This window comes from Lepidochelys olivacea (assembly GCF_965140295.1).
Source record: "Lepidochelys olivacea isolate rLepOli2 genome assembly, chromosome: 7".
Lineage (NCBI taxonomy): Eukaryota > Metazoa > Chordata > Testudines > Cheloniidae > Lepidochelys > Lepidochelys olivacea.
The window spans coordinates 122,791,365-122,815,553 of record NC_140417.1 but is presented as its reverse complement, the minus strand read 5'-3'; the positions used below and the strand labels follow the sequence as shown (position 1 = coordinate 122,815,553).

The window sequence follows — 24,189 nt, the reverse complement described above, 5'->3', positions numbered from 1 at the left end:
CCTCTGTAGCAGATGACTAGAGAACGGCTCGTACGACACCAACTGTTTAAAAAAAGACGCAGAGCTGACCCTGGCAACTGCAGGCTGGTGAGCTTAGCTTCCGTTTCAGGCCAATTGTTTGCGCTACAGTAAAGAACAGAATGATCAGACACAAAGATGAGCATAACATGTTGGGGGGAAGATTCAGTACAGCTTTTGTAAAGGGAAATCATGCCTCACCCATCTATTCAAATTCTTGGTGGGGGGCGTGCAGGGGGATGTCAAACAAACATGCAGACCTGGGTGATCACGTAAATTATATTGACTGGAACTTTCAGAAAGCCTTTGACAAGGTTCCTCACCAAAGACTCTTAAATAAAGTAAGGAGTTATGGGATAAGAGGGAAGGTCCTCTTCTGGATCAGTTAAAAGACAGAAAACAAAGGGTAGGAATAAGTGGTCAGTTTTTACAGTGGAGAAAGGTAAATAGCAGGGTTTTCCCAAGAATCTGTACTGGGACCAGTGCTGTTTAACATTCATAAAATGATCTGGAAAAAGGGGTGAACGGTGAGGGGACAAAGTTCGCAGATGATACAGAATTACTCAAGTCCAAAGCAGACTGCAAAGAGATCTCACAAAACATGGTAACTTGGCAAGAAAAAGGATAGATGAAATTCAATGTTGACAAATGCAGAGAAATGCATATGGGATATTATCCCAACTATATATACAAAGTGATGGGTGATAAATTAGCTGTTCTCAAAAAAGATCTTTGAGTCATTGTGGATAGTTCTCTAAAAACATCTGGTCCATGTGTAGCAACAGTCAAAAAGCCTACACTGTTAACCATTAAGAGTAGGATAGATAGTAAGACAGAAATTATAATGCCCCTATATAAATCCATGTTATGCCCACATCCTGAATACTGCATGCAGTTCTGATCACCCCATCTCAAAAAAATATATATACTAGAATTGGGAAAGAGTATAGAGAAGGGCAACAAAAATGATCGGGGGATGGAACAGCTTCTATACAGGGAGAGATTAAAAAGACAACTGATGGGGTGTCATAAATATAAAGGGAAGGGTAACTACCTTTATGTACGCAGTAATAGAAAATCCCTCCTGGCCAGAGGTACAGAATCCCCTTACCTGTAAGGGGTTAATCAGTTCAATTAACCTAGTCCGCAAAAAGAACAGGAGGACTTGTGGCACCTTAGAGACTAACCCATTTATTTGAGCATGAGCTTTCGTGAGCTGCAGCTCTAGTTGGCAGCTGACCAGAAAGACCAATGGGGAAAGAAGATACTTTCACATCTGGGATGGGAGGCTTTGTTTTTGTGCTCGGTGTGTTCTCTCCGGAGACAAAGAGAGAGACCAAGGACGTAATCCAGCTCCTACTGAATGATACATCTAAACTTACAGGAAGAGTAAGTAATAGCAAGGAAATGCATTAGAGTATCTCTTGTTTAGCTTATGTGTTTTCCCTGTGCTTAGAGGGAGGTTTATCCCTGTTTTTTGTAACTTTAAAGTTTTGCCTAGAGGGGAATCCTCTGTGTTTTGAATCTGATTACCCTGTACAGTTACCTTCCATCCTGATTTTACAGAGGTGCTTCTTTTACTTTATTGTAAAGTTCTGGGTGGGGGATTTTTTGTTATTATTAAAGAATCTGATTGGCTTTAGTGTCCTAAAAACCCAGGGATTTGGTCTAGGCTCACCTGTACCAATTGGTTAGTATATTTTTCTCAAGCCTCCCCAGGAAAGGGTGTGAAGGGACTTGCGGGGAATATTTTGGGGAACAGGAACTCCAAGTGGTTCTTTTCCTTGAATCTTTGTCTAACTCATTTGATGGTAGCAGCGAATACTGTCCAAGCACAAGAAGGGATTTGTGCCTTGGAGAAGTTTTGACCTAAGCTGATAGAAATAAGCTTAGAGGGTCTTTCATGTGGGTCCCCACATCTGAACCCCAGAGTTCAGAGTGGGAAGGGAACCCTGACATGGGGGATATGATTGAGATCTAGAAAATCATGCCAGGTGTGGAGAACACCAAGACGGCCGTGTTATTTACCCCTTCACATAACACAAACCAGCAGTCACCCAACAAAATTAATAGGCAGCAGGTTTAAAAAGAAACAAGTTCTGACATCACCCACGGCACCGGCCACCTGTGGCACTTGTTGCCAGGGGATGTTGTGAAGGCCAAATGTACAGCTGGGTTCAAAAAATAATTCTGTATGTTTATGAAGGACATTCCATCAATGGCTGTTAGCCAGGATGGTCAGGAACCCCACACTAGGCTCTGGTGTTCCTAAGGCTCTGATTGCTTGAAGCTGGGACTGGATGCCAGGGGCTAGAACACTTGATAAACTGCCTGGTTCGGTTTGTTCCCTCTGAAGCACGTGGTACCAGCCACTGTCGGAAGGCAGGAGACTCGCCCAGCATGGCCGTTCTTATGACTCCAAGATCTCGTTCTTGAGTGGTAACAGCTAATTTAGACCCCATCATTTTGTATGTGTAGTTGGGATGGTTTTCCCATGTGCATTACTTTGCACTTGTCAACATTGACTTTCCCTGGAAGGGGAGGCACGGAGTGTCCGGCAGGAGGCAGCTTCCTGCTCCCCTCTTGACCCTTCAGCATAGCCCCCTTTGCTTCACCTACACAGGGAGTGAGACAGGCAGGGAGCTGGGTCCCAGCTGCTGAGACTGCCCAGCCATTGCAGGGAGTGGAAGGCTTCCTCAGCTTCCCTATGGTGAGTTAACCCTCACCCCCCCACCACCTGTGGTTACAGTGTGGGCAGCAGCTCCACCCAGAATCCTCATTCTGTGCAACACCCCTGTTTCTTAGAACTGGGGGGGGGAAAGGGGTGCACAGGGGACATGAATTGCCAAGGAGGCGCTCAGCAAAAGAGCTCTACCGCCGATCAAGAGGCTGCTGCAGCTCTCCATTAGCTCAGCAGTCTGGGCCACGCATCTAAAAGCGGCCAACCCTGCTGATGGAATTTTCTCCTTTTTAAGCAAAGGTAACTGACCCACAAAAAGCTACACTAGAAGAACATTAAGGTTGCAAAGTCAAGCCCTCAGAAGTTAGAAGACACCTGAATTAAGGGTGCCTGTTCAACCTTAATTTGGCCTCCTCATGCCTATGCATTTGGCTACAGGCTTCAGTTACATGATCGCATGTTATTTTCCCTCCCCTAGGACTCCTGCCTCATTCAGTGCACAGGATGGCTGGTGTTCTGAACGCACAGCCAAACAATAGCTTGTTTTATCCTCATTGTTCAGGGGCTCGTCTTGTGGCTCATTTACTGCACGCTTACGCAAGCTCTGCTGTGAAGACAATTATTAATTTCCTCACAGCCTTTGGCTGGATAGTATATAAGGGCTGGTCTGCAGAGGTTCGGGGGGAGTCAAAGTTTTAGTCTGTATTAGCATGTTGCCGACTAACTGGCCCATGGAGAGAATGATCTTGAAGGAATTATTAATTTTGGGTACCCCATTTGAGACCTAGGACCTCACACACGCACACCCCAGAGAAAACTTAGTGCATTATTTAGCACTTCTTTCCGTTCAAAGCCACAGCTCCCATTGACTTCACTTGCAATGTGACAGGTTTCAGAGTAGCAGCCGTGTTAGTCTGTATTCGCAAAAAGAAAAAGGAGGACTTGTGGCACCATAGAGACTAACCAATTTATTTGAGCATAAGATGAAGTGAGCTGTAGCTCACGAAAGCTTATGCTTAAATAAATGGTTTAGTCTCTAAGGTGCCACAAGTCCTCCTTTTCTACTTGCAATGTGAGCACCTCGCACTTCTGCGAATCAGACCCTAGTATCTGGGACGATTGCTTTAAGGGATTTGCCCAGAACTGCACAGCAAGTCTGGCAGAGCCAGGAATAGGATCAAGTTGTTCAGGGCACAGTTCAGCTGCCTTCACCATGAGACCCTCCTTTCTCTTTCACTATATAACTTCCAACTTCCACAACAAACCAAGCAAGGGTTCTACAGACAACAGCCTCCTTCACTGCACAACCCTGCTTCCCCCCCCGAAGAGCAGATTCATCCCATACACTGAATAAGGCAGGGGTCTTCTGTGTGGGGAGGGGTGGGGGAGTATTCAATCATGTACCTGTAATTAAAAAGACTTCCTCATCATGCATACCTCACAAGGAGGGCAAATTAAGGCTGCCTCTGCAACCCTAATTCAGCCGTTTCTTAACTCTCAAGTGCTTAGTTTTGCAAGGATAATTGGTGTACAAACACACACACACACACACGCAAAAGCGGCAGAGAGTCCTGTGGCACCTTCTAGACTAACAGACGTATTGGAGCCTAAGCTTTCATGGGTATATAAGGTGCCACAGGACTCTGCCGAACACTGCTACCCCTCTGATACTTTACACTTCCCTAAGTTTACTATACAACTCCAGCAAGCAGCAGTTTGAGTCACTGGCAATGAAGACAAGCACACATTGGGGTTCACATTTTACTTTTTTATTATTTAAAAAGCAACATAAATTTGCAAGCAACTTAGGGACTGCCCTCGGGCCTGCAATAAGCTTCCAGTGCAGCCTGCCCTGCAAGCAGTAGATCCCCTCTTCAGACCTGGCAAGGGAAAAAGGCTAGCACTGTGGAACATACAACAGCTGTGACATCTGAAGTATGTCAGTGGCGCTCATAAACTGGCATCCACAGTTGTGTCTTTTCCCGTGCCCACCTGGCAATAGCTGTGCTGACTTGGATCTGAGTTAGGTTCTTCTGCAAAGGAAGATACAGTAGGTTCATGTCCTCAGAATGACCCTCTCTAGTTTCCCCCAGTGAAGCTCCCCTCTCATGGTGAAGCCCTGTCATCGTCAGCTTCGCTAGCTGTTGGGGTGGGATCCCTTCGGATGACTCTCTTTTCGACTGTGTAGTCCTGTTCTCCCACTCTGGGGTCTCCTTTCACCAGGAATTCCCTGTTCTGGAAGGTTATGGAAACATCAGTCCTTGGGTAGGTGCCATAAACCCTGCGGAGATCCTCCTTCACAAACTCTGGAAGTTCCCGCCTAGGTCCAAAGACCCTCTCTAGTTTCCCCCAGTGTCAGAATGAGGACATGAAGTCAGAAAGAGGGATCACCAGACCCACCAGTGAGTGCAAGGGGATCTCTTTACACCACCTTCTTCCAGCCTGTAGCAAAGCATTGACACAAAAATTCCATAGTGAACAACGAACGGTACAATCTTCTGTATGAAGCAGTAATTACAGGGTGTACAAAAAAGAAGACAGCTGCATGTGAAAGTGTCTTGTTTGAACACTAAACCACACTGTCCTCAGAAGTGTGGCAAGGTGGCAGAGATGGAGGGAGTCCAGTCTTCCTGGCTATTCACCCTGCAGAGGGCTGCCAACAAGAGGCCAAATTAGTGACAGGTGGGATGGTGCTCCTTTCCCTAGTTAAAAAAGGCTCACCAACTCCTCTTCTAAAGGGGCACAGTCTAGCAAGCAGATTGTGACTATATTTTGGTCAGCCAAATGGAAGCCTATACATTCTCATTCAAAGCCAATATCCAAGAGACCAACCGATACTGAGGTGCACATGGGGAGGGTAGGAGGAATGTGTAGTACGTGTCAGTCAGCTGGGAGTATAAGCTATGTCCGTGTGATAATGGAGCGTGGGGAAAGTAGGTAGAGGAATTAAATAAAATTACATTTTTGGCAGTAGTTCAAAACTTGCCTAAGGGGAGTGGACAGCATTGTATGCCCATGCTAGTTCCCAGTATTCTTCCCAAGCACCAGAATTCAGCTGCCAACTCTTTGGCCGTGGGGACAAGGAGCACCAGTTTTGTAGGGAGCTGGCTCCATCAACGTCTAGATTTCTTTTTCTTCTTCCTGTTTCGTTCCTCGCTGTCATCGTCAGCTTCGCTAGCTGTTGGGGTGGGATCCCTTCGGATGACTCTCTTTTCGACTGTGTAGTCCTGTTCTCCCACTCTGGGGTCTCCTTTCACCAGGAATTCCCTGTTCTGGAAGGTTATGGAAACATCAGTCCTTGGGTAGGTGCCATAAACCCTGCGGAGATCCTCCTTCACAAACTCTGGAAGTTCCCGCCTAGGTCCAAAGACCCTCTCTAGTTTCCCCCAGTGAAGCTCCCCTCTCATGGTGAAGCCCTGTGGCCATATGTCCTGACCCTGGCTTGGCCTCTGGTATGCTGCATATGGATTATAGTTTGCATAGGGGTTGTACAGAGACATGGGGGTCACTGGAGAGAAGTGCCAGAAGGGGTGAGGATGGAAGTATGGGTTGGTGCCATAGAAATGATGATACTCTAGTTGGTTTCCTGCATAGTCATGGTGGCCGTTCCAGTCCATGGTGGTGGTGACAGGCTGGCTATAGAGGTTGTGCATCTGGATAGGAGGGAACATTGTGGAGTTTGGAGATTCAACCAGTCTGCCAGGACCAAGAGGCAGGTAGGTGTACGGGGAGGGCTGGTTCATGCTTGGATAATGCTCTGGAGGCACAAAACCATAATGGTACATGGTCCAGATCCTTGTGTTAAACAGGGGTCATTGCTTCAAAGCAGCTTGTGTCCTGAGCTGTGGAAACAAACAGAAGATGCGGAGGACAGGATAAAAAGTTAAAACAAAAAAAAAAATGCTTTGGTCCCAGCATTGTTCATGCAGCATGCTGGATAACAAATAAGTTTCCTAGAACTAAGGTGTACTGAGCAATTAACTAGCCTAGAGGAACAAAAAAAATGTAACACCTCACAGCAGGTCCAGCGTTTCCAATGTATGGTCAGATGCCACCCATTCACATGCAACATTTACCCAGATCTCTGGGGCTGCAGGACTAGGAGTAAGTGTTGCAAAAAAGCCATTTTGTAATTGACTTTTCATATGACCCACCAATTTGCTATTCCGACACTCCTGCTTTTGGAAGACAATTTTGCTGGGACAATTTGTATAGTGCGGGTGCTGAGAGCCATTGAACCAAACTGTAAACCCTGCAGGTCATAAAGATAAAGGGAAGGGTAACCACCTTTTTGTATACAGTGCTATAAAATCCCTCCTGGCCAGAGGCAACATCCTGTTACCTGTAAAGGGTTACGAAGCTTAGCTAACCTGGCTGGTACCTGACCCAAAGGACCAATAAGGGAACAAGATACTTTCAAATCTGGGGGGAGGCTTTTGTTTGTGCTCTTTGTTTATGTGTTTGTTCTCTCTTGGGACTGAGAGAGGCCAGACAGAAATCCATCTTCTCCAGCCCATCCTAATCCAAATCTCCAAAATTGCAACCAGTATAAGCAAGACAGGCAAGGCAGATTAGTTTATCTTTGGTTTATGTGAATTTTCCCTGTGTTAAGAGGGAGGTTTATTCCTGTTTTCTGTAACTTTAAGGTTTTGCCCAGAGGGGGATCCTGGGTTTTGAATCTGAATACCCTGTAAAGTATTTTCCATCCTGATTTTACAGAGGTGATCTTTAACCTTTTCTTCAAATTAAAATTCTCCTTTTAAGAACCAGAGAGTGATTTTTCATTGTTCTTAAGATCAAAGGGTTGGGGTCTGTGTTCACCTGTACAAATTGGTGAGGATTATCAAGCCTTCCCCAGGAAAGGGGGTGTAGGGCTTGCGGGGATATTTTGGGGGAAGACGTCTCCAAGTGGTCTCTTTCCCTGTTCTTGGTTTAAAACGCTTGGTGGTGGCAGCATAGGGTTCAAGGACAAGGCAAAAAAACTTTGTACCTTGGGAAGTTTTTAACGTAAGCTGGTAAGAATAAGCTTAGGGGGGTCTTTCATGTGGGTCCCCACATCTGTGCCCTAGAGTTCAGAGTGGGGAAGGAACCCTGACACCGCATAGGATGGAAACCACTCGAAGCCAGGAGTATGGTAGCACCCATAACTCCCCTAGTTCCAGCACGTATGGAAGTGCAACTTGCACTTGGAGCAGAAGGTGGCGAGGCTTCTCATGCTTGTGGGGCCTGGTGAAGATCATGGCCCAGCGTGAGAAAAGCTCCCCTCTCCTGCACAGACATGCTTTGCCCATGTGATGGATGACAATTCTGCTACTCAAGCAGAATGGGGCTAAGTATGGTAGTTAGCCCAGAGCTTTAGGTATCCTGCATCCAGGGCATTGTCCATTTCTTCAGGGCACTGCGAGACCTTGAGGAAAAGAACCGCGAACTGGACTGTGTTCCATGGGAAGCTAGCATGGAGAACGGAGGAAAGGGAGCAGGTCACTGGGGAGATAACGCCGTGCACCAGCACAAATTGCTCTTCTAGTTTACCAGAACAAGTTGCACGATCATTTTACACTGGTGCAGGGTTTCTGAACAAGGGGTTTACGCTGTAAACACACAAGTGCCGCTATCCCCAGCTTAGACCGGACTTACCGCATTGCCGGCCTTCCAACAATGCAGATACTGAAGCGATAGGCGTAGTATAAACCGAAGCAGAGGAGTATAGCTGCTCCAGGGAGCACGCCTCAGCAAGCATTCCTTCCAGACTTAAAGCAACTGACTGGTGGTTTATTTGGTACCACAAGTGCACACTCGTAACTGACCCGAGGCCATCAACTAGATTGACCGAGAAACCTATTTCTAATGCACCCATCAGAAAGAATGTAAAAAGAACCAGGAGAGGAATGGTGAATTGAAAATGGATTAACAACCACAGGTGTGATGAAGTAGAGGGTCCCAGGCTCCCTTCCTGCAGTGAGTCATCTGGTTGCGTCATTCTGACCCACTTGCACCCTAACTGGGCTTTATTCATGCTGCAATGGATCGATTCCCATTTAGGCACAGACATGGTACCTATAGATCCCTGGGCACTAGCTGCAATGCTGACAGAGCTGAACAGATTAGGCACGCCCTGTATTCATTCAACAATTGTCACCTCCACTGACAAACTGCCCCCTATGCCTATGATCAGCATTTAAAGTTCTGCACGTTTCCTAGTCTTTAGATGGAGTACACAGAATAAAGCTGTATTGGTCAGCCTGGAATGGATCCTTCCATTCCCTTGTTGGTTGGGTCCTACTCTAAGAGTAGTGTTTCCTCTAAGAAAAAGGTGTGTGTGTGGAAGGACACTGTTGGCACAATCTCAGCCAGGAGGCTGGTTCTCTGAGAGCAGGGCAGAGAGAAACCAGGCCCATGCAGTGAGCACAATAAATCAGTGAGTTAGACACAGGGGAGATTTTTATTCCCCCTTTCCAAGTGGATCTGAAGTGACTTGGGAGATGGTGGAGGTGTCTGACAATAGCTTGTGATGTGGTCATGCCAGTCCGGAATGGCCACAGAGAAGCAAGTTATAGAACTGTCAGTAACAAGCTGAAAGGCTAGATGAGCATCTCAACGGGGATGGAGTCAAGGAAAGATGCTTGGATCAGGAGGGAGCGTTCCATGTTGGGACCTCTACTAGCAGAGAGACCAGCATGACTGCACTCTCCTCTGTTTTACGCAAGGGTAGTGCCCCGTTGGGTTCCTAGCAACTTGCCATGGCAGCCTTTGTTTGGGCATCCCTGGCTGTGAAGCACTAGATGGAAAGGTGCCGAGATGGCTGGTAAAATGAGACTAAATTGCTTTTCCTTAGATGCAAGGACCTCCTTGTTCTACAGCCAGCCAGAATAACTTCGGCTTAACTTCTGGAACTGGGCCAAGCCTGCTGTCATGCAAGTCGGAGACTCCCAAGGAGTCAAGAGAGAGGCACAGCAACATAGCACATGCCGCACCACAGAAAGGTCAGGCACCATTTCCCATGCAGACAGGTCACTCAGCAATAGGGCGTTACCACAGTGCAGACAATATGCTACAGCACCGTGGGCGTTTGGAAGCCTGTTTGGGCCAGCCTGTGTTCGCCAGCTAGAATAATACATACCCCCTCTTGTTTTGCTTTCACAAGCCCACGTTCTGCAACTGTCTAGTGCTGCCCTGCTCCTTCACCTCCTCAAGTAGGGCTCTACCCGGAGAGAGAAGAAATCTTAGCCATAACAGAGACTTGCTCTTTTACACAGATATCTGGAGGTCTTAATCCCAGTTTGCCAAGTGTGTGTGTGTGTAACTAACACCCCTCCTGGGTGGGTTCTGTCCCATCTAGTGGCACCAAGACCACTTAGAAAGAGAGATAAAAGGAGTCTGCTCTACAGCCTTAGCTACGAGCCAGTTGGCTTTTAGTGCACGCAGTAGAGGCTTATGCGCTAAGCTCCAGAGGTCCCTGGTTTGATCCTGCCCACTGACGACAGGGTTCTTTGAGCGTTACACGTTCAGTATTTATCTGGTAGGTCTATTGCAATAGAAGCAACACCGAGAGGGCACCCCCCATGAGAAGACCCTGTTGTGCTAGCTGGTCTACAGAAAGTAAGAGACTGCTCCTGACTCAAGAGAGCTTAAATCATGGACCATAGACACACTTTTGTCCCATCTCTACATTGCTGGGCACAGGATAAATTGGATGGTATAGACCCTCCAGTTCTTTCTTCCACATTCCTTTTTTTGGGGTCTTGCAAAAGGTGGGGTTTGCAATGCACTGAGAAAGATGGCTTCCACGAGGCTATATTTCTCAGAAGCTTCAAAACCCATCCCAGCTGTCCGAGTCTGTATTAATAGCAGTTGCGGCCTTAGGCCTGTTGGCATAATTGGACTGACAAATTTACCTTAATTGTAAGCTCAGCTGTAAGAAGTAGCTGGAAGTTCATAAGAGGTCATAACAACAGATGGCAACAAATGTTAATGGGAAAGAGATGGACTCAATTAGTCCAAACAAAAAGGCCTCGTTAGAACTCAAGAACTGTGTTAAGGTCATGCCTGGTACACACTAAAAATCAGTGAGCCAAAATTTGTGTTAGAAATTAGGCCTAATTGGGGAACAAAATGGGAAGAATAGTCAATCCACCCCCAAAACGCTCCCTTTTGGGGGTCTTTAAAAAAGAGGACTTTTGGGGAGGAAAAATAGAAGCAGCTGTCTACAAACAACCACTGCAGCCAGCTTTGTCCTCATGGCTGTCACCCCCCCAAGAGACAAAAGCTAGCAAGGATAGGAAATGCGTTTGTTCTCTTTCCTTTTGTGTGGGTTTGTCTTCTTAGGAAATGGGATCCAACTAACAAGGTCCAGCCCATCTCAGCTAACTTCTCCCCCCTGCACCCACCTCCAAAACCAAACAAATAGGAACAGTTATTACTATCTTAGATTCCCGCTAAAAGGCGGTCAGACGAGGGTGTTTTTGTCCCTTTTAAAACAGCTCTCCAGCTAAAGGGAAAGGCAAGGAGGGATGTTGTTCAGATAAGAGCCTTATTTAATACTCTGCATTTCAAAGGCTCCATTTTTCTTTTCTGTGTCTTTAGTAAAAAGAGAAAGGATTTTTAAGGGAGCGTTTGCCATGGTATTAAGCAGGCTGAGGCCTCAGAATACCAAGCCCCGAACCTTGTTTAGCTATGTTGAGCAGTGATAGGATCTTGTGATAGGATCTTTACCGCTTTGGGCCCATTTATTCCATCTAAATTAATAGATCAGGCCCATTGCACCCTATTTGCCCACATAGGGCCCTGCTGTACGTGCAGAACCTCGAGTAGGAACAACAGCTGTCGACAGTCACACCCACAAGAATCTCTTTCATTGCACTCCATGGCTCCCTGCTTGGAAAGCGGGGCTTTGACGCCAACCCTTGGTCCATGCCAGGGTGGTCGCTTGAAGTGGCAGAGTATGGCAGACATGCCAGGGATCAGCACAGGCTGGGCGTTAGGGTGCAGGCAGGAAGCTGCTGAGGTGGTGGTAGGGGTACCCTGGCGAGGGGGAAGAAGAGGGACAATGTAAGTGGGGACAAAGCCTAGAGCTGGCTATGGCCAGCGACTGCTTTGCTGGATAACGGCAAGCAAGTGGTTGTAAGTGCATAAGGCCCCAGCGTGGATACAGCTGCTTTCATTCCCAATGCCCAGTAGGTACACATCAGTGCTGAAAGGCAGCCACCTCTGGCATGGAAGGTGGCAGTCTGAACAATGCACAACAATAGTTACCCAGGTACTCAGCACAGAACCACACCTTGACCTCCTGTATCTTAGGGGGCAGTGGGAAGAAGGAACCCCGGTGCCCTCAGGTCAGCGTCACCATAAACAAGAGTGCACTTTAGGACATGGCCATTTCTAGACAGCAAGCACACCCAGCCAGAGGAGGGTGGTAATGTAGCTTAGCACCTCAAGCAGCTAGGAAAGAGCTCATTACCGGTCTCTGTAGGCAGCAGCGTGTGTTTTGTCTCCGTAGCAAAGACTTGAAGCTCTGCTGTGCTTTCCTCTTTGGAGAATCAGGCACACCCAGAGTGGAGCCAACCAGGTGGCTCTCTTAATGAGGAGACACACTGGAGCAGAGCATAATCCTTGAGGTTAGGGACTCACACCGAGCTCCACTCCTTGCCTCCCCGATTCTTTAATTTTAAAGGCTCTGGTTATCTCCAGAGGAATTCTTGGACTAGCCAACTTTTGTTTTTAGTAACCACTCCAAGCGCCTCTCAAGCGTGGGCACATTCCAGGCAGCTATGGTTACTAGACAATGACTAACAAGTACTAACCTGGCAAAGGACGACATGTTGAGAGAAGTTAGTCAGTTTCCCCCACCTAATTGGTCTTCTTTCAAACTTTGTGAGCGCGCCCTTCCCAATGCCCCCCTACCCCAATTAGAAGGGTGTCCACCCCAACCCAGCTAGTTCTGCAGTCAAGGCCACCCACAAAATGGAGATATTGCCTTAAAAAAAAAAAAACACACACACACATTACTAGTTGACATGTGATCTTCACCATCTCTGCTTGGAAAAAGATTAGGATAGTTCACATGCTCCATTGTCTTGCCCAAGTCTACCTCATGGATTGTGTCTGCTCTTCTCCCTCTGCATCCATTCATCGTGCATAGGCCTCCTCTAAACCTTTCACAACATCTGGCTACTGCTGATGGAATCAGGTCAGAGTCTCAAATACAGGTCTGGAAGGGCCCTTGAGAGGTCATTAAGTCCAGCCCCCCACACCAAAGCAGGACCAAGTAATTGGCCAAGGGTGGTCTAGATTGTTTGTCCAACTTGTTCTTACCCACCAGTGATGGGGATTCCCACAGCCTCCTTTGGAAGCTTATTCCAGAGCTTAACTATGCTCATAGTTAGAAAGCTTCCCTCCCCTCCCCCCAGTATCTAATGTCTCCCTTGCTGCAGATTAAGCCCATTACAGTCCTTATACAACCTGCAGTGGACACGGAGATCGATCAATCACAATCCTCTTTATAAACCGCCCTTATGATATCTGAAGGCTGTTGTCAGATTCCTCCCTACTGCCCCACCTCAGTCTTCTTCTTTCAAGACTGAACACCCCCAGTATTTTTAAATCTTTCCTCATCAGGTTGTCTAAACCCTTTATCATGGTTGCTCTTTTCTAGACTCCTCTTGATTTGTCAAGATCTTGCCTAAAGTGGGGCACCCAGAATCAGACAATACTTCAGCTGAGGCCTCCCCAGTGCCAGGTAGAGCAGGACCATTAGCTCCTGTGTTGTACATATGACACTGTTAATATGCCCTAGACCGATATTATCCAGTTCCATAATTGCACCACATTGTTGACTCATTCAGTATGAGATTGACTAACCCCCAGTCCTTTTCAGCAGTCCTGCCACCTAGCCAGTTATTCCCCCTTTTGCAGTTGTGCATTTGATTTTCCCTTGCTTAGTGAAGTACTTTGCACTTATCTTTACTGAATTTCATCTTGATTTCAGACCAATTCATCAAGGTACTTTTGAATTCTAATCCTGCCCTCCAAAGTGCTTGCAACCCCTCCCAGCTGGGTGTCACCTGCAAGTTTCATAAGCACATTCTCCATTCCTCAGCAAGTCAGTGGAAAATATTGTATAGTACCAGATCCAGAACTGACCCCATGGGACCCCACCAGATACATCCTGCCAGTTTGAGAGACCACCACTGGTAGTTACTTTGAGTATGGTCTTTCAACCAGTTGTACACCCACCTTATAGTAGTTTCATTCAGAGGACACTTCCCTAGTTAGCTTATGATAAGGTCATGTGGGACTATCAAAAGCCTCATCCAAAAAAAAAAATCAAAAACAAAAAAACACCCACACTAAACCAGACACACCCCCACCCACACCTGCTACTTCCCCCACTCTCCATTAGGCCAGTAACCCTGTCAAAGAAGAAAATCAGGTTGCTTTGGCATTTGTTCCTGACAAATCCATGCTGGCTACTACTTTTAACCCTATTATCCCCTACGTGCTTACAAACGGAAGAGCCTTTTCCACTTCAGCTCTGAGAAAGAACTAGATATACGTAGAGGCGCATGCTTCAGAGCTGACTTGTGTCATATAGAATTACTAGGGAACAAACAATCAAGTGGAAACCAAAAACATTTGCAGCATACAACCAGAGTGTTAATTCAAATGTGCAGAATATTTACCTTAGCTACTCTAATCCAATTCAGGCACTCAAAGGACAGTTCTTCAGGGTGCCTTTTGAAACAGGGACTCCATCCCCAAATGACAACATTGCCAGTTCGCTCTTTAATGCCAGCAATTTTCACAAGGGAGAGGTTTTGTTGATCAAGTTGTCCAGCAGCAAAGCAGCTCTGATATAATCAGATTTAGTGTGGAGAAGCAGCCAGATATTTTATCATGTCGTCAGGTCTGGGCTGGAAGTATTATGTATTCAGAACCCAGGGTTCCTGCTCTAGAGTGTTACCCTGCAGAGTACTCATGAATGCAAAAAAAAAAAAAAAAAAAGTGTGGGGGGGAGGGGAAAAGAAGAGGTGAGATAACAAGGGCACAATAATAAAGTGACCCAAGAATGTTCAACATACTACCTGAGCATCTTCCAGAGTTTAAGATTATCAGTTAACTTACATCAGTTAAATACTTGCCTCTCCATTCCCCCACCCTACCTTCCTGGAGAGTAAACACGTGATTTAGTGGTTCTACAAGATGTAAATAAACTTTTTCCATCAATAGCCTCATGCTGCTTGTCAATCTTGTGGAAAAAGGAAATCTGAGACAGCCAGGACTCACATCTGACTGGAAATTCTACAAGAGAGACTCAAAAGGGTCAGAGTTTGGTTCTTAATAGTCTCCCTTTTCACCCATCCCAGGGCCATAGCTCTTTTGGAGCTCCCCAAGCAAGCAGGATCTGAGAGCACTGCAGAAGTTGCATACCCCCCTGTCCCACAGGATGAGCAAATCTTGCACTGTTTCAATTAAGCTACATCATTTCAAGGAGGCTCTGGAGAAGGTTCACCAGATGACAGGACCTTTGTTAGAGGCCTTACTTAAGAGAGTTTTCAAATAAATCTTTAATTTTCTGACCAATGCACTAAGAGGGCATGTTTCCAAAACACTGTTGCTCAGGAGCATAAGTGCCACTGACTTACAGAGTCACTTAAACACAAGTGGAAAGTGAAACAATCATGTTCGAGTGTGGATTTCCAAACTGGTTCTCCCTCAGTGAGGCTTCTGCTCAAGTGCATTGCATTAACTGTTGCTCGTGTTAAGCTGAGTCCTTTATACCTCATTACCCAGCACAAGACGACATAGCATCAGAGAAATCAGAGATGTAGCGGGGAAGCTTTCTTCCCTTGTCTTTTCTACCCACTCTTTTCACTTCCTCTGGCCAATGCAAGATTGGGGGGGGGGGGAGAGGGAGGGAAACACACAACAACTCTCAAATGTTCTATAGAACTGTCTAGTTTCAGCAATACTCAGGAATCTGACCTCAGAGTTTAGCCAATATATTTGTTGGGGAAGCAGGAAAGAGCAGTGTTGTTTTGTTCCTCCACAGCTAGCATCAGCTAAGCAGATGTGACTGGCTTTCTCTTTCTCAAAAGAGATACTCTGGTTCAGCCAGGAAGCTATGGGCTCGGTGTAGGAACTGAATGGGTGAAAAATTCCACGGCTTATTAGGTTATGCGGGAAGTCAGACTAGATCAGAATGGTTCCTTCCTTCTGGCCTGAAAAAGTCTATGACAAAGAGACAAGGTGGGTGAGGTAATAGGAGTTGGTCCAATAAAAGCTATTACCAAACCTTTACCCCACCAACCTAGTCTCTTCAATATCCTGGGACTGTCAGGGCTACATTGACATGGCATATGGCAAAAACAGCAGATAAAGGCGGTAACAAGCATCAGCACCTGGTCATGTCAACTTTCAGTTTCTACCTCCTTTGCCCCACCAGGATAGGGCAATGAAGGGCTAAACGATTTGCTATCTAGCCTTGGTCTATGTTATCAGCATCGCTAATGTCAGCTGGGGGTGTGAAGAAAAAAACCCACCAACGCCACTGACTGATGTGACCTAACCCCAGCATAGATGCAGCTATACTGATGGAAGAGGGCTCCCATTGACATAGCTCATGGCATTTGTGGAAGCAATGTTCCTACACCAACAGAAAAACATTTTCTGTCAGCGTAGGCTGGGCCTACACCATGGGGCTGCGGCGGCATAACTATACCAATATAGTCTCCTTTGTGTAGACGTACCCATCATCTTTGATCCAAGAACAAGCTTGTGCTCTTAGCCGAAGCACTTTGATGACCAACTAATCTAGGAGGAGATACAAGTATGTTCTCCAGTGAGAAAACTGCTAAGTCACTGTTCGTGCACCATTGGCATCTTAATATATAGCACTCTGGAAAATCTGATTTTGAAGTTTCCTCATCAGTTCCAGAAGAGAATGTTCCATAAAGGGAAGAGACCCCAGTCTCTGTTCACTAGCAACCTGTTGGAGGAGAGCCCAGGGCATGGTCTGTCAGGGAATCGCCCTGCACTGAATGAGGTGAAGGCCAATGGCTTAGACTACATGAGTGAATGGTTCCCTTCCACCCCCGTATATAAGGGTACGTTTACCCTCCAAACACTACAGCGGAACAATTGCAGTGCAGCTATGGTGTATGGTGACGGGAGGGGTTTTCCCATTGCTGTACTGAATCCACCTCTGCAAGAGGCAGTAGCTAGGTCAAGAGAAGAAATCTTCTGTTCACCTAGCATGTCTACATCAGGGTTGGGTCAGCTAGGGCTCTCAGGGTGTAAAAAAAATCCACACCAAGAAATGTAGCCATTTCAGTGCAAGTTTTCAGCATACACCAGCCCTAAGATTTATAAATTCTTTTGGGGGGCTTGTCTTCACCGCAGCATTAATTCATGTTGCCCCTAACTCGAGTCCCATCCACACACAAAAGCTTTAACAGGACTGTGGTGGTACTTTTAACCAGTGCTTAATTGTAATGAAAGAGGTACCAGGGTTCAGCCAATTTTTTATTTATTTATTTTTTACTTTCACAACTGAAAGAGCAAGCCCAGAGGTGCCAGGGCTATGAACTGCCAAGTTAAACACTACTTTTAACTCAAGTTGATTATACCCCCAGTGAGTCAGACTATTGCCCCAGTTCATGCAATTCACCAGCTGCTAACACATGGACACTGGGCAGCTTGTCATTTTGCAGTGTGGCTGCTCTCACTTGAGATAGACTAATTCAAGTAACTATCAACACGCAAGTTAAGACAGAGCCTACTGTTACACATTATAATTTTCGCCCCTTGATCCCAGAATGACAACCTATAGAGGACATCCAAAAGAACCTACCAAATCTTCCCCTATTTGGATAACCCTTGATCCTTTTGGCCCTGTCCCACAATAGAAGGAGGAACTAAGGCCAGTAAGAAGAGGCAATGGATTTAAGAGATAAAGACTAGTAAATCACTATGCACAATATGATTAACAAGTGGAACTTATTGCTGCAGGATAAGAATTAAGGGCTAACACTTCTTCAGGGCCCAAGACTATCAATTGATTGAGTCAGGAAGAAGTTTCCACTTGGCACAGCCTGGCATAGTTAAGTATATTGTGGGTGGGGAGGTTGATCCTTCAGAGGAAGGTACAGCTACCAGGCACTGTCGGAGACAGCAAAAAGAAAAGGAGGACTTGTGGCACCTTAGAGACTAACAAATTTATTGGAGCATAAGCTTTCGTGAGCTACAGCTCACTTCATCAAAAGCTTATGCTCAAATAAATTTGAGCATCTCTAAGGTGCCACAAGTCCTCCTTTTCTTTTTGCGGATACAGACTAACACGGCTGCTACTCTGAAACCTGTCAGAGACAGGGTACCCAAGTAAACAGACTAGCAAGTTTAACTGTTGTTGCTAGGTCATAGCTGCTACCAGTGGGACTGAAAGCTAGATGGAGACTAATTTCAGAATATCCAAGCTGTTCCTGGATAACCTGAGCGGGCTACTGCAAGACACCAGCGACCAACTCCACCCAGAGAGATGCAATGCTGCCAAAGCGGTGAGGCAGGTGCCCCTACCCACCCTAGAAGTGGTAGAATAAAGGAGAACCAAGAGAAGGGAAGGTTTCTAAACTAGAATGTCCATGTGTTTTTAAGTTCCCACCCTGAACCAGATCTTGCACACTATCCTTTCCCACTCCCACCATTCCTAAGAGTGAAGTGTATCAAATCCACAAAATACTCCCCAAAATATTCAAGACACTGCTGGCAGGACATTCTCATCCTTGGAACTCAATCCCCAAACTTTAGTCCAACATAGGCAAAAACCATCATCCTTCAGTGCATTTTCATCTTTTTATCAGTGTTCTCACTCAGCGTGTGAGTGTGTACACGCACGCGTGAGCAAGCATGCACAACCCCATTACATTTTTAAAATGGGTTTGTTAGTTGTTTCTGCTTCTTGGGGAGGTTTGGCTGCTGGATTTATATTTTTAAGGTCTTAAGGATTCCAAGAGCCTAGGATATGTTTTTGCTTTCACAATGCTAAATCTAGAGGGCAGAGAGGAGAGAAGGAAGTGTCCTTTATAAAGTTGTAGGTGCAGTGAATTCCACTTATTACTGCAGTAAAATATCTTAACATTTTAATTTGACTTAAAAATTTACAAGTTTTTACATTGCACTTTTACATTACATTTCCCCCCCCCCTTCTCATTTAGCATAGCATGAAGTTTGATTTTAGATACAGTGCCTTTTATACACAATCTTAACCAAAACGCTTTCAAGTGCATTAGATACTGGGAGTGAGGTGACAGTTTACAAAAACAGTAACTGTTTTATACTCAAAGGCTTTTATACACAATGTTTTTCATTAGACAAGTTTCGATTGAAATTTTGTGTTGGCCTGGAGTGCTTATTCTTTACTCTTCAGAAAAATTGCAAGGATATTGGATATACTCCCTTGTAGCCTAAAGGGATTAAGATCTGAAAAAGAAAAGGCTCTCTCTGACAGCATGATAGCCGCATACAAGAGAATATGACTTAGCACACAAATGAGCAAATACTCTAAATACAGGCTATACAGTTGAATAGCTTCCAGTATGGGTTTTAAACAGATTATGTACATTGACACGTTCGTCTAGATAGCAGCACAGGGCCTAGGGTATTTTTACTAGCTTCCTGGTACAGTTTAAGAAAAAATTATCCAAACAGAAAGACATGGTTCAGCCCATTTGGGTTAGAAAGGTGCTGTCGATCATAGATAAATGTACAACATTTCTCCCAGCAGGCTTTGACCTTTAACATTTCAGCACAGCATTGATGCTCTACTGTGTGGACCTGCTGGAGTTTGGTTGATAGGCCAAAGCTACAAGTCAAAGGATTCTCATCTACAGACCACCACCTCAGCTCCATTGTACCAGAAAGAGGAGCAGAAACAAGGAACAAAGGGTGGAATCCACAAAGGGTCTTAGGTGTTGCGATGTTCAGCTTCACAGCACTTGGGGGGAGGAAGGGAGAAATCACAGGAACACTGATCTAGGCTCCCTATACAGTGAATGGGGGAGAGAGGGGCGCCTGAGAAGGAGCTTTACAAAAGCCAGCATGCCAGTCTGGAAGCTGCCTAACCTAGCTAAGCCAACGGGTGATGCTGATAACAGCAGTTTATCCTAAGTCCTGTCATGCTCGTTGCGGGTATCCAAGTCCAGGCACCTTCCTTTGCTTTGCAATCCATGAATTAGAACCCCCCACCCCCAACCTGAAGAGAGGCTGCTTAGGCCCCCAGGTGTTTCCTGCAGGAATTAATTAGGCAGCTGGCTCTCATCACACCCCCATTAGTCAAGCAAAACTCCTACCCCTTTCAAGCCTTTACCTGGTAGCAGACTAGCCAACATATCTTCACACCCTTCTCATAGATGGAATTGGATCTGCTCACCTGTGGTCATGGGCCTTCACAGCTAACAATTTATTGAGCTCAGGTGATGGGAGGAGGGCCTGCTTTTCTGAAGCAGGATGACTTGAGTCCTGGCCCTGCTTCTTGGGGACTTCAGGGTGCACTTAAGTAGGTGCAGATCTGGTACAGTACAATTAGTGGTTAAGACTTGTTACAGTAGATCATGCTTTAGACAGGTCTGAGTTTTTTTAAACTAAAACAGCAGATTTACTTCCCAGACTTAGTGCCCACTCTGCATTGAAATCCAGTGAGAGTTCAGTACTTACTTCCCTTAAAGGTTTTTGAAAATTCCAGCCCCAATGCCTAGCAGAGACTTCTGTGAAAGACCACAAATAACAGCAGTGACTTTCTCCTGTGCATACTGTGGCCCTGATGATACAGAGAATTACATTTATGCTCCACTTTGCACCTATGAATAGCTGGTGGCAAGTTTAATCTTTACAGAGGATATTTTATAATGAGAAGCAGTTGGTATGTTTACTGTTATTTCATAACCTGTCTCACACACAATTGAAGTATGCTATATAAAATAAAGATTAATTTAAGATGGGGTCCTTTTAATATTTAACGAAAATCTATCGCACTAACATCTTCAGTTATTTAAGTCTAAGTAATTTTAGAATGCATTCATACATTTGACTGCTTCTTGCATTTTGCTGATCTTAGTTAATTAGAACAGTAAAACTGACTGGCCAATTTCAGGTGACTTATTGTCTCATGCACTAACACAGTGGTTCTCAAACTTTTGTACTGGTGACCCCTTTCACATAGCAAGCCTCTGAGTGCGACCCCCTTATAAATGAAAAACACTTTATACATTTAACACCATTATAAATGCTGGAGGCAAAGGAGGGTTTGGGGTGGAGGCTGACAGCTCACAATCCCCCCACATAATGACCCCCTGTGGGGTCCCAACCCCCAGTTTGAGAACCCCTGCACTAACATAACCTGTGTGTTACAGGTTTCAGAGTAGCAGCTGTGTTAGTCTATCTCCGCAAAAAGAAAAGGAGGTCTTGTGGCACCTTAGAGACTAACAAATTTATTTGAGCATAAGCTTTCGTGAGCTACAACTCACTTCATCGGATGCATTCATTTTCCACTAAATGCAGCCGATGAAGTGAGCCGTAGCTCACGAAAGCTTATGCTCAAATAAATTTGTTAGTCTCTAAGGTGCCACAAGACCTCCTTTTTTTTGTGTGTTACAAACACTGCTGAGACACGATTACTTGATTATCTTAAAATAATCCCACTACTTTCTACTGGAGCATTCTGATCTGGATGGCAATCTGTCTTGGATGGTTTAGCCACAACAAATCCTGCATCTTGGCAGGGTGACAGACTAGATGACCCTTGTGGTCCCTTCTAACCCTATGATTCTATGATCCTGTAAACACTTCTGCACATGCATCACCTGATTGACTTTAATGGGAGAGTACTCATGTAAATGTTCTCAAAAGTCATTGTACCATGACCCCCTTCTGACAACAGAAAACTACTACATGACCCCCAGGATGGGTAAGTAAAGCCTGAACTACCAGAGGTCCATCGCACAGGGTGGGGTTGGGGTCAAAGCCAAAGCTCAAGGGCTTCAGCTCCAGGCAAGGGGCCTAAAACCTGAGCCCTGCTACCCAGGGCTAAAGTCCTCAGGCTTCAGCCCTAGGCAGTGAGGCTTAGGCTCCAGCAAGTCTAAGCCAGCCCTGGCAACCCCATTAAAATGGGGTTGCGACCCACCTTGGGATCCCAACCCATAGTCTGAGAATCGCTGCTCTAGATCTTACATTTTACAAAATTCTCTGTTGGCAACCAATACGACAATGACAGTGGCATTTTAAAACAGAAGATTAGCACATTTTATGTTCAGGTGATCTTCAGAATTAGGGACTGTTTACACAGGAAAGTTGTACTGGGATAAGTGAAAGTGTGAATTTTGACTAGTGTCATTATACTGATACAATTCACCATGTGGACACACTTATTTGGAATAAGAATAGTTAGTGTGATTTTGGATGGAGTTTAACTAAACTGAAAAAAGCCACTCTTATTGTGGGATGAGCGTTAGAGCTATCAGGTTTCAGAGTAGCAGCCGTGTTAGCCAGCTCTGTAAGAAGAAAAGGAGGACTTGTGGCACCTTAGAGACTAACCAATTTATTAGAGCATAAGCTTTCATGAGCTGTAAGCTTATGCTCAAATAAATTGGTTAGTCTCTAAGGTGCCACTAGTACTCATTTTCTTTTTACAGAGCTATCAGTTAGTATTTGCCAATTTTTACCCAAGCTTTGGGTCACTTATATACATGAAAATACTGATTATGCTAAGCAAATCCAATACATTATTAGGTAGATGCAGGGGTGAAAATAATTTAAGGGACTTACCCATACATGCAGGGCCACGGTCCTGAGCAATGGGGGGCTCCCCCCCTCCCTCAGGCAGAAGGGGCAGGGCCTTTAAGTCGCCACTGCTACCCCAGGGCTCTGGGAGCAATTTAAAGGGCCCTGGGCTTCAGCAATGGTGGATGGGAGCCCCAGAGCTCTGGCGGCTGTATGGTCAGCTGTGTACCAGCTCTTGCCGGTACATCGGACCGGACTGGCTTAATCACATCTACCCAGAGATGACAGTAAGTTCACAGAAGTGTAAATGGGAGGCTGTTTGTCAAGGACAGTAATACAATTGAAGATGCACACACATGCATATACGTTAATGTACAGTTCATTAAATAAGCCACAGCATTAAACTGCTTTTAACTTTAAACATCCTTACTTTTTTCTATCTATTGCTTTTTTCTGTCCTCCCAGCAAGTGGAAGTAGGTATTTATTTAGTACCTTAGCTACTCTCAGACTGAAGTAGTGGGTTAAATACTCTAAGCACTTATCAAAAGTGAATAGCAGCTGGACAAATTCTAGTTTTAGAGCAGGATCCCCCCCTTAAATTGCTTACTGAATTAAAATACCATTAGATGAACTAAAATACTACACTCAATCTATACTTAGACATTCTTTACCTGCAAGTAGAGCTTAAAAAAAAATTTAATAATATCTAAAGGGACTTTTTAAAGTTACAAAACAGCATTTAAGTGATAAAATACAACAGAAGATAGCTAGCTATTACTAGTATAACTTAACTGGTAAAGCAAGAAAAGCACTCAGCCCTTTAAGATAGTCACAATACATGAAAATAGCAGTTAATAATGAAGTTGGGGTGTGAGATCACCACCTACATCTAGAAGAGTCAAACTCTTAAAAAGAAGAGCTTATGAAAGTACACCTTAAAACTTCAGACCCCTTCCCAAGGCAGCAGACAAACCGTTAGCATCACTCCTCAGAGGATCATAACTTTGAACAGCATTGAAAGGAAATTTTTTAAAAATTACCATTTACTGCTTTGACGAACACGCCTACTCCCCAGCTTATCAATGAGCTCGGCAGCACAGCTTCTATTTGTAATCACTGTGATCATTCCAGTTGTTACAGTTGGAATGACCCACATCAGCTACTATTGTCGGCACCTGTAGCCTTATGTTGCTATCCCAGTTGTCCATAAATAAATCTTACAACAAACTGGATATTAGTATTAGTTGAAAATGTATAAATTGAGCTATAACGTTAAAACCCAAAAGGTGATGGTTCCATTACCAGGCCTGACTGATATTGTAGAAACAACTTTCCAGTGATAGCTTGTGTCCTGTCGTGAGTCAACATTGCTTTTTTAGGTCTAATTGAATAATTGATGTTATACATGGTAAATTACCAAACATGATAGTGATTGAGGCTTTTTACATAAAATGACTCTCTATAATATTACAGGTGATCTCAGTATCTGATGAGGTATGTCTGTGAATCATGCTTCAATTACACAATCTGGAATTATGTTGTTGAGTGCAAATATGTGAACTTCTGTGGTTAGTGACTTTATAAAAAAAACTTATTTGTGAAGATGCTGGTAATCCTATTTCATAGAATGTCAGAAAATAATCAAAAGAGAAAATGCTTTGAGAATGACTAGGAAATATAAAGCAAATGATGATGATACTTTAAAGCTTGCAAAGCCCTTTAC

At 45.0% G+C, this 24,189-nt stretch overlaps 1 protein-coding gene across 1 annotated transcript in view; it reads left to right on the top strand.

The window, feature by feature from the left end:
- The first annotated feature begins 1,386 nt into the window (after positions 1 to 1,386).
- The window catches only part of MFSD13A (major facilitator superfamily domain containing 13A), a 52,827-nt gene continuing 30,024 nt past the window's right edge, over positions 1,387 to 24,189 (top strand). The window contains exon 1 of the mRNA XM_084634167.1: positions 1,387 to 1,407. The gene's annotated coding sequence lies outside the window, so the exon portion shown is untranslated. The remainder of the gene's footprint in view (positions 1,408 to 24,189) is intronic.